Genomic DNA, 15,025 nt, shown 5'->3' with positions numbered 1-15,025 from the left:
TTGTTGTGGATGCCGCCTGATGCAACGTAAAGTTTGGGGGTGTATAAATAAAACTCGTGAATACTAATAGGAAGATTTGAGACACAGGTAAATAATTTTGTAGTGATCGTTGCTTATAATTTAAAAATTGGACTACTTATTGCTGTGATAATCAGATACAGACAGTATCAAATCAGGTGCATAGGACAGGAGAGAGTGTCATGAGAGTGCGATGATAAGCATGTGAACCGAGATGTTGCTGTGGATTTTGGCGTGTGGAGTGAAGTGTGCGTGTGTGTGAGGTACTGTGCGTTGGTGTATTGCAGACTTACAACATAGGTAGGTGTTGGGATGTGAGGTTGCTTTGGCAGGTGCTTGAAATGTACTTTTTGTTCATGTGAAGTGTGTTGTGTGGTGTGTGAAGTGAAGTAATTAGCAAGGTAATGGCAGTCTTGTAGAACAGGAGAGGTGGGATGTGACGTTGCATTGATATATTTGAAATTTTTTACTGTTTGAGCATTTAGAATGTTTGTCGTTGTGTGTGAAGTGAGTTATTAAGCAAGATAATGATAGTCTCAGAATAGTTAGAGCATTGGGATGTGAGGTTGCAGTAACAAGCATTTGAATTGTATTTTCAATGTGTGTTGTGAAATGTGGTGTGTGAGGTGTGGGGATTAAGGCATCAGGCTATGATAGACAGATAGCTTACACCCTCTCACTCTCAGTTGAATATTATGGCTCAAAGTTACTTAATTCTAGTCTACCACTGGATTTAACAGGAATATACAGTAGTGCAAAGATGATATTTCTAGTCCATGTTAATCAAGATGGTGTCTAACTTCTTCGGAGCTGAATATAGTTTGTGGCAGTACTAGAGCATAATACTGTATAAGGTTACTATAGTGCAGCCAAAGGATTGAGTTAATATAGGTTAGGCAAGGTTGGGTTTAATTCAGCAAGGTTGGCTTTAATTCAGTGGAGAGGCTTTAGTTTGGCTAAGGCTTTGGTAAAGTAAGATATCTCAGGCTCTGCTGAATTGGATAGTTAGGTAAATAGGTAGATACGTTAGGTTAGGTTAAGGTGTCGGATTTGTTAGGTTAGAGTAGGTTAGGCTAGGGTATGTTAGATTTGTTTGATTGGTTAAAACAGAATAGAATGGTTAATTAAACCAGTCATTGAGATCATTATGGCTAAGTTGATGAAGTATAAGTTGTGTGATGTTATGGTCGTAAGAAGCTACTGTTTGAAGCCAAAGGTTAATGTACAAGGTATGTGTCTAGTCTTGTGTGCAGTAGTGGGTTATATAGTAGGTTTTTGAGAGAGAGAGAGAGAGAGAGAGAGAGAGAGAGAACCATATTTAATATAACATTCCCTTTCAGTATTTCCAGATATAGCTCTTTTTCATCTACCTTTCCCTATCCAGTTTATATCTTAGCATCTACTACTCTCAGATTGTGTTTTGTTGGCTGTGTTCAATTTAGTATTAAGTGAAGGTGTCTGGAGTTAGTACTCGGATGGGTGACCGCCTGGGAACACCAGATGCTGTTGGCATAACGTTCTCCCTACGTGTCAAATGGGGTTGGTGGAGGATTAGTGCCCCTCCCTGTAAAACAATTAACTCTAAGCCCTTGGCCACCCCGTTTGGGATACATGGCGTCTGGCAATGAATGAATGAATATATATATATATATATATATATATATATATATATATATATATATATATATATATATATATATATATATATACATACATACATATATATACATGCATATATATATACATACTGTATATAGATAGATAGATAGACAGGTAGATGGATAGATAGATAGATATAGAGATAGATAGATAGAGATATAGATATAGACAGATACATACATTCATTTATATCAGATAGATAGATAGATAGATAGATACATGCATACATACACACACACAAACACACACACACACACACACATATATATATATATATAGAGAGAGAGAGAGAGAGAGAGAGAGAGAGAGAGATAGATATAGATAGATAGATAGATATTGATATACACATATATACTGTATATATATATTTATATATATATTATATATATATATATATATATATATATATATATATATATATATATATATATATATATATATATATATATATATATATATATATATATATATATATTTATATATATAAGTATATATATATATCTATCTATCTATCTATCTATTGCCAGACGCCTCAATCCCGTTTGGGGTGGCCACAAACAAATCGCCTCCAAGTCGCCCTGTCCCCCGCCATTTCACTCCCCGGCTCCCACCTCACCCCCCCCCCTCTCATAGACCACTCCCCCCCCTCCCTCCACCTCATCCTCGGCCACCCCCTCCCTCTTGCCCCCTCCACCTCTCTCACATACACTCACTTCGTCAGTCTTTGACCCTCCATCCTCTCCACATATATATATATATATATATATATATATATATATATATATATATATAGATAGATATAGATAGATTTATATATATATATATATATATATATATATATATATATATATATATATATATTTAGATAGATATAGATATAGATAGATAGATAGATAGATATACATATATATACATATATAGATAGAGATATAGATAGATATATATAGATATAGGTATAGATATATATAGATAGATAGATACATAGATAGATAGATAGATGGATACATATATATACGTATAGATAGATAGATACAGATATATATAGACAGATAGGTATATATATATATATATATATATATATATATATATATATATATATATATATATATATATATATATCAGGATTACAAGTCTATTGCTGAACAAAGGCCTCCCCCAACCTTTTCCTCGAATTTCTTGACTGGGCCAATCTTTGCCACGTTTTCCCTTCAAATTCCTCTATCTCATCTCTCCATCTTCTGTCTGGCCTTTTTCTGCTACGTTTACAATCTCTTGGTGTCCAGTCAGTCAGCCTCTTTCTCCATCGGCTATCCCTGATTCTTGCGTCATGGCCTGCCCACCTCCATTTCTGTTCTTTTATAACTTCTATAATATCTTTGACTTTTGTGTGCTCTCTCACCCAAGTTGATCTCTTTTTGTCTCTTCAAGATATTCCCAACATTGACCTTTCCATTGCTCTCTGGGAACGAATTAATTTATTTTCCATTGATTTTGTCACTTTCCAGGTTTCACAACCATACGTTTATAGCTGGAATTATACATTCGTGATATACTTTTCGTTTCATACAAACTGGCAAGCTATTCTTCATAATGTCTCTATTTTTACCGAAAGCTTTCCATCCAATTGTAATGCGTCTTTTTATTTCGCTATCATGATCTTTCATTAATTTTAGTATTTGTCCCAAGTAGTTGTACTCCTCAACATCTTCAAGAATGTCTTAGTTTATTCTGGTGACGCTCTTTGGTGTTTGTGGATTAAACATTACTTTAGTTTTACTCCGGTTCATCTTCAGTCCTACTTTCTTAACTTTCTCTGTTCAGGTCATTTAACATTTCTTGCAATGCCTCCCCTGTTTCTGAGATTAGGACAATGTCGTCTGCTAATCTTAAATGGTTTAGCATTTATCCATCTATGTTCACTCCCTCGTTTTCCTAGTTTAGCTCTCTGAAAATACTGTCTAGGCATGCTGTAAATAATTTTGGTGAAACTGTATCTCCCTGACGTACGCCCTTCTCAATCTTAATTTTTTCCGAGTCCTTATGTAATTTAACTGTAGTAGTTTCCCTCTTTATATATGCTGTCGAACAGTTTTACAATGCTCTCATTCACTCTTTGTTCTCGCAATGAATTTATAATTGCTATGTGCTCCACTGATTAGAATGACTTTTCGTAATCAATAAAACCTAAACACAGTGGTTTATTATATTCTGTAGTTTTCTCAATTGGCTGATTCACTGTATGCAGATGATCAGTAGTCGAATACCCGCTTCGGAATCACGAGGTTGGTTTTCCTCCAAAATTGTTGTTATTCTGTTCATAAGGACTTTACTGAACAGTTTGTAGATGACTGATAATAAGCTAATGGGTCGATAGTTACTAAGATCTTTTGAGTCATCTTTATTGTACAGTAAAACAACTATTGCATGACACCATGTTTTGGGAAATTTCTTCCGTTTTATACAGTGGGTAAATAAGTGAGCAAGCCTAGTTTTGTACTTCTACTCCTACATCCAACAGTAAATCTGTTACTATTCCATCTTCTCCCGGAGCCTTCCCTCTTTTCATATTTTTAAGACAAATATTTACTTTGTCTAGTGTTACCTCAGGTATTTCACTTACGTCAACTGAAAAGTTAGCTATTGGTACTACTGTCTTTGATGCATACAGTTCTCTGTAAAATTTTTGAACTCTCTTCACCATCTTATCACTGCATATAATGATTTCACAGTTTTTTTTCTTTCAATGATGTCATTTGTTTCTTTCCTAGTACCATTTTACTTCGGACCTGTTTCAGACTTTTTCCGTTTTTGATGGTTTCTTTGATCTGATCCATGGTTTTCCTTCTTTATTTTTCTCTTTGTCTTTTGCTGATAGGAGTATTTAATTCCGCTCGTTCTATTTCGACTTTCTCAGTTTTTACTTTCCTTTCCTTTCGGTTTTTCATAAGCTCGAGTGTCTTTTCTGAATATTTCATGGCTTTGGTTGCATTAGGTTTTCCAACCGCCTCCGCTGATTCTCTTAGCACTGTTGTTAGTCTGTCATTCAGCTCATCAGTGTCACATTCAGCATTACTTAGAGCCTGAAATCTGTTCCTTATTTCCAACAGAGGGGCTGCTTTGTTTTCGTTTACTACTACTATGCATATCTTATCTTCAGTCATCTTTTTTTCACTTCTGAAATGTAATCTGGCTGTGCAACCGACCATTCTATGATCACTTCCTATATTTACTTTGTTGCTAACTGTGACATTTGTGATCGTGTTATTTTTATCAGCTATAATGAAGTATATTTCATTCTTGTTTCTCCATTTGGCTTCTCCAGGTTCACTTTCTCCCTGTTCCTTTGTGGAAGAATGTGTTCATTATTCTCATGTTAAACATTGCGGCAAAATTTACCAGCATTTCTCCTCTTTCATTCCTTTCTCCCACTCCAAATTTTCCCATACAAGCTTCTCCATTTTTCGACTTCCCAACTTTTGCATTGAAGTCTCCCACGAGTATAGTAAAGGTGGTCTTTTCCTCTTCCATAATCTGGGAGATGTCATCATAGAATGTTTCTATTTCTTCATCTGGACTTTGAGAAGTTGGTGCATATACTTGCATTACTTTCATGGTACCGGTATATTTTTTGCACAGTCTAATGACAACAAATGCTGCTCTGTCACATACACTGCTGAATTTAACAATGTTGTCTGCAAGGTTTCTGTTAATTAGAAATCCTACACCACTAACTCTTTCATTTTCCCTTCCTCTGTAGTAAAATAGGTGGTTGCTGTCTTCGAGCTAAATTACATTTTCTCATTTTCTATGGATCTTACTCAAACCTACAAAGCCCATGAGAAGCAGAACTCGCCAAGCGCCACCCCGGCCGAAAACCAGGTTATTATAGCATTGTCTTCCCCCACCCTTCCCTATCTGGAGAGAGACAGGCGGGAGTTTTTCAAATATCCTCAAGGTCGTATTCGCATGTTAGTGCACCACACTTTCATGAAAGTAAGGTCATTCAATCATGAAAGTAAGGTCATAAAATAAAAATAATATTATTATTATTTGCAATTTTTATTCAGCTTACGATTATTGTCTCACAATGCATAATGACATTACCATGAATTTTCTGTAAGGAAAAAAGTAACAGTAAAAATTAATAACAACACCTACCTTAGACCATTCCAAAGCTGAAGGAAGGTGGCAAAATAAAACGATAATATTATTATTATACAATATTACTTTCTTGAGTAAGATAATAATAATGTTTTCCATTAATTTTATTGCTTTATTATTTTTCTTCATTCTACGATTCGTGCATTGCATTTTTTCATTAATGTCGTTTTTCTCTTCTCAATAATTTTTTTTTATTTTCATGCCCATTACTTCCATGTATTATTATTGTATTGTATTATTATCTTATTATAGCCTACTATTATTATGTTATTTTCATTGTACATTTTTTTTTTATTTTGCTCTATTCTTACATTGCCTCTTTCCTTAGGCATAAAAATGAAATGAAAATAAACACGGAGAAAATCGAGGTCACAGATTTCCGAATTTCAAAATGCTATACCTCGTGACCCTATAATGCTATGAAGTTGAATGTAGTCTCAAAATGATCAGCATTTTATACCCTATTCACGTAAGTAATAAGCGAAATTATAAACGTTCAGCATTTTGAGTGGCAGGAGTATGAACGCAATAAGGTGTAATGAACATTTTATTCATAACACCAATAAATTGCAGTCACGCTCCTGCCGCTGGAAATATCGACAGATTTTAATTGATTTTAGTCCTTATGTAGTTAGGTTATACTTTACTGATCATTTTGAGACTAAATTCAACTTGATATCTTAATTGAGTCAGGAGATTTAGCCTTTTAAAAGTCGGAAAACTTTGACCGCGATTTTCTTTTTTTCTTTTTTTTTTTTTTTTTTTTGGCGCTTGGCGAGTTCTGCTTCTCGGGGCCACCCCAACTAATGTTTTCCAATTCAGTCATTAGGTTATCAAGTTTGTAATCTTCTGTGAGGCTTCTTAAATTGTATGCATAGATCTTCATGGATTTAAACTAGTTTAATATCCAAGAGTCTAATTTTCCAACACAGTGCCTACTCACTTTCAGTGGCACACTGCCCATAAGTACAGGAGGCAGTGCGGCTGGACCTTTAGTAGACGATGATCCAACAGGAACGCCTGTCAAATCATTTGCAATAGAACTCATGTTTGGTTGGGAGGATTGTGGCAAATAATCTCACCTCCCTGCCACATAGGTTCTGGTGAGATGCAATTTTTGTGCCACCTTATTCGTTATATATGGTGGAGCCCTATATATCTATAGGGGGTCCCATGGTCCACGCCGTCTAAGACGTATCTAATATAGTTAAAAGGCCTTCCCTCGTCTGCCACCCAGGGACACGCCAGGTAGGAATGGGATCTTGCCCCTGAATGAATATATATATATATATATATATATATATATATATATATATATATATATATATATATATATATATTATATGAGGAAGAAGGAACCAAAGGCAACGAGCCCACAAAACTCTTCCTTCCAAGAGAAAAACAAAATACAAGAGACAGCCAAAATCAAGATCCGATCATTTCGAGATGCCTGGACACACTGCGTTTGAAAGACTGGAGATCATAGGAAGCAGGAAATACAGAGGGAGATAGTTCCATAGTTCACCTGTTGCATAAATGAAGGACTGGGAGTAACGGTTAAATCTTGCATTAGGGAGTTGGACAGAAAAGGGATGAGAGTTTGCTGCTAGACGGGTGCTATGCGCCCGTCATAGAGGTGGAGGAATGCATGCAGAGAGTTCAGAGGAGCAGTGACCATTGAAGTAGCGATAGAAAAGAGATAAAGATGCAACAGTGTGGCGAAGAGACAGAGGTTGAAGGGAGTCAGTAAGAGGAGGAAAGTTAATGAGACAAAAAGCCTTTGACTCCACCCTATTGAGAAGACCTGAGTGTGGGGAGTCCCCCCACAAAACGAGAGTTGTACTCCATGCAGGGGCAGATAAAACCCCTGTATAGAGTCAACAATTGTGCTGGGGTAAAGAAGGAATGGAGTCAGCTTAGCACATCCAATCTCTTGGAAGCAGATTTTACAGATGTAATATAACCTTTCCAATATAAGTCCCAAGTAAATGAAACCCCAAGCATGTTCAAGGATAATGCAGGATTAAGCTGAATATTATTAAACATTAGTGGGTATACCTGTGGAAGATTTTGTTGGGTTGATAGGTGCAAAAACAGAATCTTTGATGCATTATAAACAATCAGATTATTTTTACCCGTTAGAGATACGAGCCAAGTCAGACATTAACTGTGCCATGGCCTCATCCCTTGTTTGTTGAAGTAACTGCTGAGATGGACGTTGCGGGAATCGAATGGAAAGGTGAAGGACGGAGTCATCAGCATATGAGTGGATAGGGTTAGATGTATAGCTTGGAAGGTCACTGATGAATAAAAGGAAGAGGGTTGGTGATAGGAACAACACTGTTAATAGATCTAGAAGAGCGATGGCCGTCTACAACAGCGGCTATAGAACGACCAGAAAGGAAGCTAAAGATGAAGGCACAGATAGAAGGATAGAAACCATAGGAGGGCAGTTTGGAAATTAAAGATTTATGCCAGACTCGATTGAAAGCCTTTGCGATGTCAAGTGCAATGGCAAAGCTTTCGCCAAAGTCCCGAAAGGAGGATGACCAGGAGTCTGATAGGTAGAGATCACCTGTGGAGCGTCCCTGACGGAACCCATACTGACGATCAGAAAGATGGTTGTGATAGGAAAGATGCTTTAAAATTTTCTATTTAGAACAGAGTCAAAAACTTTTGAGATACAGGATGTTAAAGCAATTGGACGATAGTTAGAGGGTTGGTAATGGTTACCCTTCTTTGTGACTGGCTGAATGAGAGCAAACTTCCAGCAAGAAGGAAAGGTACAAGTTGATAGACAAAGGTGAAAGAGTTTGCCTAAGCAGGGTGTAAGCACAGAAACACAGTTCTTGAGAACGACAGGAAGAACTCCATCAGGCCCATATGCCTTATTAGTATTGAGGCCTGTGATGGCAGAAAATACATCAGCTGAAGAAATTTTAAAGTCAGCCACGAGGAAGTCAGAGGGAGGAAGTGATGGAGAAACAGCACCGTAATTGTCTAAGGTGGCATTGGAGGAGAAAGTCTGAACGAAGAGATCTGCTTTATCAGTACAAGAAATAGCTACAGAGCCATCAGAGTAGAAAAGAGGAGGGAAGGATGATGAGGTAAAGTTGTTAGAAAGGTTTTTGGCAAGGTGCCAGAAGAAGCGGGAAGAATTCGAGTTGGAGAGTTGAGAGCATTTAGTATGAAATTATTTTTAACAGAGCGAAGAACAGACTTAGCACGATTCCGGGCAGAGACATACAAAAGATGTGATTCAGGGGTGGGTTGGCTCCGGTACCTTTTATAGGCCATCTTGTTGCAGACAGCATTAGAATAAGCGTGATATATATATATATATATATATATATATATATATATATATATATATATATATATATATATATATAGACACACAAAAATCAACCTCACTGTACAGTCGCTCAAAAAATTATCCTCCCAAAGGTGCCGTGAGTCAATCTGACACAACGGACGAATTTGGAAAATACTAAGTGAGCATGAGATCTGTTGGTAGCCCTGGTTTACATACAGCACAGTGGTGTACGAGTTTAAGTGCCATATGGAAACATTATGCCCTTGTGAAATGCAATATCGGTATTATCTCGGATATATGAAATGGAATTATTCATGTATTTCTGATGCACAGCCTGTATGAGTAGAACAGAACAATATAGAGCACAGCGATCAACAACCTACAGACACAGAAGGAGGTAGATAGGATGTCAGGTGTTATCATTTATTGCAGGTAACAAATAAATGAAGGAGGAGATACCCTCTGTCATATATTCCAAATAAGCTCTGTGTGTCTAACTTAAGGGTAACAAAATACATGAAAGATGTTGCTCTTATTTAATACTTTGTATATGCACTGCCCTCTGAGAGGACGGCATCAAGCCATTGAGGCATAGATGATACAGCATTTTACACCAGCTGTTGGCCTGCCACATTCCTTAGGCCTTACCACGACTAGATAGCAGCGGTGACCACGTCCTCCCTGGTGGGGTTGCCAAAATGTGGCATTTTACGAGTCATGGCTGCCCACACGTTTTCTATTGGATTGAGGTCCGGGGATCTGGCTGGATGTGGCAACACGTTGATTGCTGGGTGTTCCTGAAATCCACTGTATCACTGGCCGGGATGTGTGAATGGGACTAATATCATGTAGGAGGTAAAATGAATCTGGCTCCGGAACAAGCATTGCCCTCACTGTCGGAAGCACAACCTCCTCCAAAATATCTACATATTTTGCACCAGTCAGTCTTCCAGGTTCAGCATCTACCAGCTCACCAACCCCAACTGCATGTATCCATCCAAATAATCCAGCACAGACACGCCCACTTCTCCTGCTGCCAACCACGTTCTGTGTGCTATACCTGTGCAGACCAATTGAAGATTAGTATTTCTTCTATAGAATATGTATCACTGATATGGAATGTGAAATTAACAGAAGCGCCATGGTGGCAGGCAGACGCAAACGTATACAGTCTGACAGATTACTACACACCTTGTGTTTATAGGATGCCAGACATAGGAAGCACCAATATCAGCACTGGTGAACGTTTTCTCGTCGCAAAACACAACCTATTCCCAGAATGTGTCCTCCTTGTCACAGAATTCTAGCGCCCAAGCCATTCTGTCCTCCATATGCCTCTCAGTTAGGTGTGGCTTTATAGCTGGTCGCCTTCCTCGTGAGCCCCTATCCCGGTGCCTGTTCCGTTTTGTTTCCTCTGTGCATTCCAGCTGAAGCTGATTTTTAATACTAGCTGCTGTTGCAAAGGGATTCCGTTCTATGACCCCAGCTATCACCTGGAATAGGAGTTGAGATAAGGTTAGGAAAACATATATCATGAAAGATCTGGTATTATGTCTTCATCTCAGTTATCTATTTTATAACCGATATTATTTCATACCTTATCTTCATCCCGCGTTGTGCACCTAGGGTGGCCGGACCTGGGTCAGTTGTCAGTGTTGCCAGTTTCCATGTACCTCTTCACCCTTACCGCCACAGTATTCTTTGAAACACCTGTTCATCTCGCAATTTCTGTATTTGAATGCCCTTCCACATGCAGAGCAACAATAGCACCACGTGTCTCCTGATAGGTTTCCATACTTACTGACCATACACTATTGGGTTATTGTAAATTGACTCTGTATCGGATATCTGAAATCCTTGAGTCAAACTTCAGACCAAGATATGAGGTACCGAATCTGTCGTGATATTTGACAAATCCAGGCTTGCCAACAATACCAGACTGTAGCACCAGTCGAGCAGGGCAGTACTCCCGAGGTGGATGGAAAGCTGATGACAGGGAGTGCTGGAGCTCCCGTTTCATCAGCCCTCAGGACTAGTTCCTGACCATCCCCCTTTGCTGAACTTTTTCAGTGTCTCAGTTACACAGAGAGTGGGCCAGCATGCTCTCCAGTACAAATTTCTCTAACTATCTACACCAAACTACATGCACAGTACACACTACACTTCCTATTTAAAATTCAACTAAAATGGCGTCTCTTCACCAAGCCTCGGTGTCCCCGGGGGGGGGGACCATAAATGCCCCCACCATCCGCCCCTCTCCCGGTGATGACTCGAGGTGCCTGGAACCACTGTCTGATTCTCTTCTTCATTTCTCCAACATTCGTGGCCTTTCCTCTAACTTTCGCTCTGTTGAGCACCACCTCTCCTCCTCTAAACCTCACCTTTTTCTAACGGAGACTAAGGTGTCTGAGGCAACTGACAGCAAACCCTTTTCTGTATCTTCCTACTTTCTCTATACTCATTTCAAAGCCAAAGGTGGCTGTTGTGTATATATACGCAACGACTTATCTTGCTCTCGTGTTCCTGAACTCGATTCTTGTGAATTCTCTACACTCTGGCTTCGGCTTTCCTGTCCTTCTCTGACTAAATATATCTGTGCTGTTTACTTATCCCCTAATTCTACTATCAAAAATTCTTCGACTATCTTACTTCTATGATGGAACACATTCTGTCCATTTCTCCTTTCTCTGAAATCTCCATTCTAGGAGATTTCAATATTCACCACCACCTTTGCCTCTCCTCTCCTTTAACAGATCCACCTGATGAACAAGCCTACATCTTTTCTATCCTTAATGACCTAGAGCAGCTTGTACAGCACCCTACCTGTATCCCTGACTGCCTTGGAGAGAGCTCCAACACACTTGACCTCTTCCTCACAACTAATCCTTCTGCTTACTCTGTTAATCTTTTCTCTCTGTTGGGCTCCTCCGATCACAACCTTATTACCTTAATCTGTCCTATCACTCCAGTACGACCTGTGGACCCTCCAGGGAAACGTCGTCTGTGGCATTTTGGCGCCGCGGACTGGGAGGCTCTCAGGCAGTACTTCTTTGATTTTCCCTGGAATGATTATTGCTTCCATGGCCGTGAGCCATCTGAGTGTGCCTTGCGCATTACGGAGGTTATTCTCTCGGGCATGGAAGCATACATTCCTTTCTCATATCCTTTGACTAACGCAAGAAAGCCTTGGTTTAATCACTCTTGTTCTGATGCTGTCCGCAACAAGGAGAGGGCCTACAAAAGGTACCAGAGCCAACCCACCCCTGAATCACATCATCTTTACGTTTCTGCCCAGAATCGTGCTAAGTCTGTTCTTCGCTCTACTAGAAATAATTTTATCCATACTAAATGCTCTCAACTCTCCAACTCGAATTCTTCCCGCTCCTTCTGGCACCTTGCCAAAAATCTTTCTAACAATTTTACCTCATCATCCTTCCCTCCTCTTTTCTACTCTGATGGTTCTGTAGCTATTTCTTCTACTGATAAAGCAGAGCTCTTCGCACAGACTTTCTCCTCCAATTCTACCTTAGATGATTCCGGTGCTGTTCCTCCATCACTTCCCCCCTCCGACTTCCTCATGGCTGACATTAAAATTTCTTCAGTTGATGTATCTTCTGCCATCACTGGCCTCAGCACTAACAAGGCATATGGGCCTGATGGGGTCCCTCCTGTTGTTCTCAAGAACTGTGCTTCTGTGCTTACACCCTGCCTAGGCAAATTCTTTCGCCTTTGTCTGTCAACTTGTACCTTTCCTTCTTGCTGGAAGTTTTCTCTCATTCAGCCAGTCCCAAAGAAGGGTGACCACTCCTAACCCTCCAACTATCGTCCAATTGCTTTAACGTCCTGTATTTCAAAAGTTTTCGAGTCAATTCTCAATAGAAAAATTTTAAGGCATCTTTCCTATCATAACCTTCTTTCCGATCGTCAGTACGGGTTCCATCAGGGACGCTCCACTGGCGATCTTCTCACCTACCTTTCAGACTCCTGGTCATCCTCCTTTCGGGACTTTGGCGAAAGCTTTGCCATTGCACTTGACATCCCAAAGGCTTTCGATCGAGTCTGGCATAAAGCTTTAATTTCCAAACTGCCCTCCTACGGTTTCTATCCTTCTATCTGTACCTTCCTTGCTAGCTTCCTTTCTGGTCGTTCTATAGCTGCTGTTGTAGACGGCCATCGTTCTTCTCCTAGCTCTATCAACAGTGGTGTTCCTCAGGGCTCTGTCCTATCACCAACTCTCTTCCTTTTATTCATCAATGATCTTCTAAGCTGTACATCTAACCCTATCCACTCATACGCTGATGACTCCACCCTTTCCATTCAGTTTCCGCAATGCCCATCTCAACAGTTACTTCAACAAACAAGGAATGAGGCTATGGCACACCTAATGTCTGACTTGGCTCGTATCTCTGACTGGGATAAAAATAATATGGTTGTTTTTAATGCATCTAAGACTCAGTTCTTACACCTATCAACCCGACAAAATCTTACACAGGTATACCCACTAATGTTTAATAATATTCAGCTTAATCCTGCATCATCCTTGAACATGCTTGGGGTTTCATTTACTCGGAACTTATCTTGGAAAGATCATATTACATCTCTTGTAAAATCTGCTTCCAAGAGATTGGGTGTGCTAAGCCGACTCCGCTCTTTCTTTACCCCTGCACAGTTGTTGACTCTATACAGGGGATTTATCCGCCCCTGTGTGGAGTACAACTCACATGTGTGGGGAGGCTCCCCACATACAGCTCTTCTCAATAGGGTGGAGTCAAAGGCTTTTCGTCTCATTAACTCTCCTCCTCTTACTGACTCCCTTCAACCTCTGTCTCTTCGCCACACTGTTGCATCTTTATCTCTTTTCTATCGCTACTTTAATGGTCACTGCTCCTCTGAACTGTCTGCTTGCATTCCTACACCTCTACGACGGGCGCGTAGCACCCGTCTGGCAGCAAACTCTCATCCCTTTTCTGTCCAACTCTCTAATGCAAGAGTTAACCGTTACTCCCAGTTTCATTTATGCAACAGGTCAGCTCTGGAACTGTCTCCCTCTGTCTGTATTTCCTGCTGCCTATGATCTCCAGTCTTTCAAACGCAGTGTGTCCAGGCATCTCAAAATGATCGGATCTTGAATTTGGCTCTCTATTGTATTTTGTTTTTCGCTTGGAGGGAACTGTTATTGCGGGCTCATGGCCTTTGGTTCCTTCTTCCTCTCATTAAAAAAAAAGAAGAAAAAAAAACACTCCTTCAATCGCTCGACACATTGTGAAGTCCTGCGTTCATGCTGTGGGAGGATACTTTTTTGAGTTACTGTACATTCAGTGACTTCATTTCTCTCGAAGACCGTAACTTTACTCTTCTCAACATTCACTTTTAGATTCCTTTTCTTACACACACTCCCAAACTCATTCACCAAGCCTTTCAGCTGCCCTTCGTCTTCACTTAACAACATAGTGTCGTCTGCAAACAACACTGCAGGGAGTTTCCACACACTGCCCTCTTTCATTAGGGCCGCTCCAGCATCCACTGTCCTACCTTGTATCTCTTTTTTAACCTCATTAATATACAGACTGAACAACTGTGGAGACATGACACATCGCTGTTTCAATCCAACCTTCAAATAGAAAAATTCTCTCTGCTCACTGTTCACATAATAAGGACTAACAGGTCGTAAAGGTTCAACCTTTCAATACAAACATGGCATAATGAGTTGATCAATGTCATGGGATGCTTTGGTCCAGTTCAAAGAAACATCTGAGTACCAAGAATTTTAACATATATCAATGAAATGGCCCAAAGTTATACAGGCGATGACCGATTTCAGTGTAGGAATATAAGAAACACTACAGTTGTAAGAAGATACCTAACCATACC

The sequence above is a fragment of the Coenobita brevimanus genome, chromosome 17 (assembly GCF_032717465.1).
Source record: "Coenobita brevimanus isolate Jiangsu-jjx chromosome 17, ASM3271746v2, whole genome shotgun sequence".
In the NCBI taxonomy this organism is placed as follows: domain Eukaryota; kingdom Metazoa; phylum Arthropoda; class Malacostraca; order Decapoda; family Coenobitidae; genus Coenobita; species Coenobita brevimanus.
Note: the sequence above shows the minus strand (reverse complement) of the source record.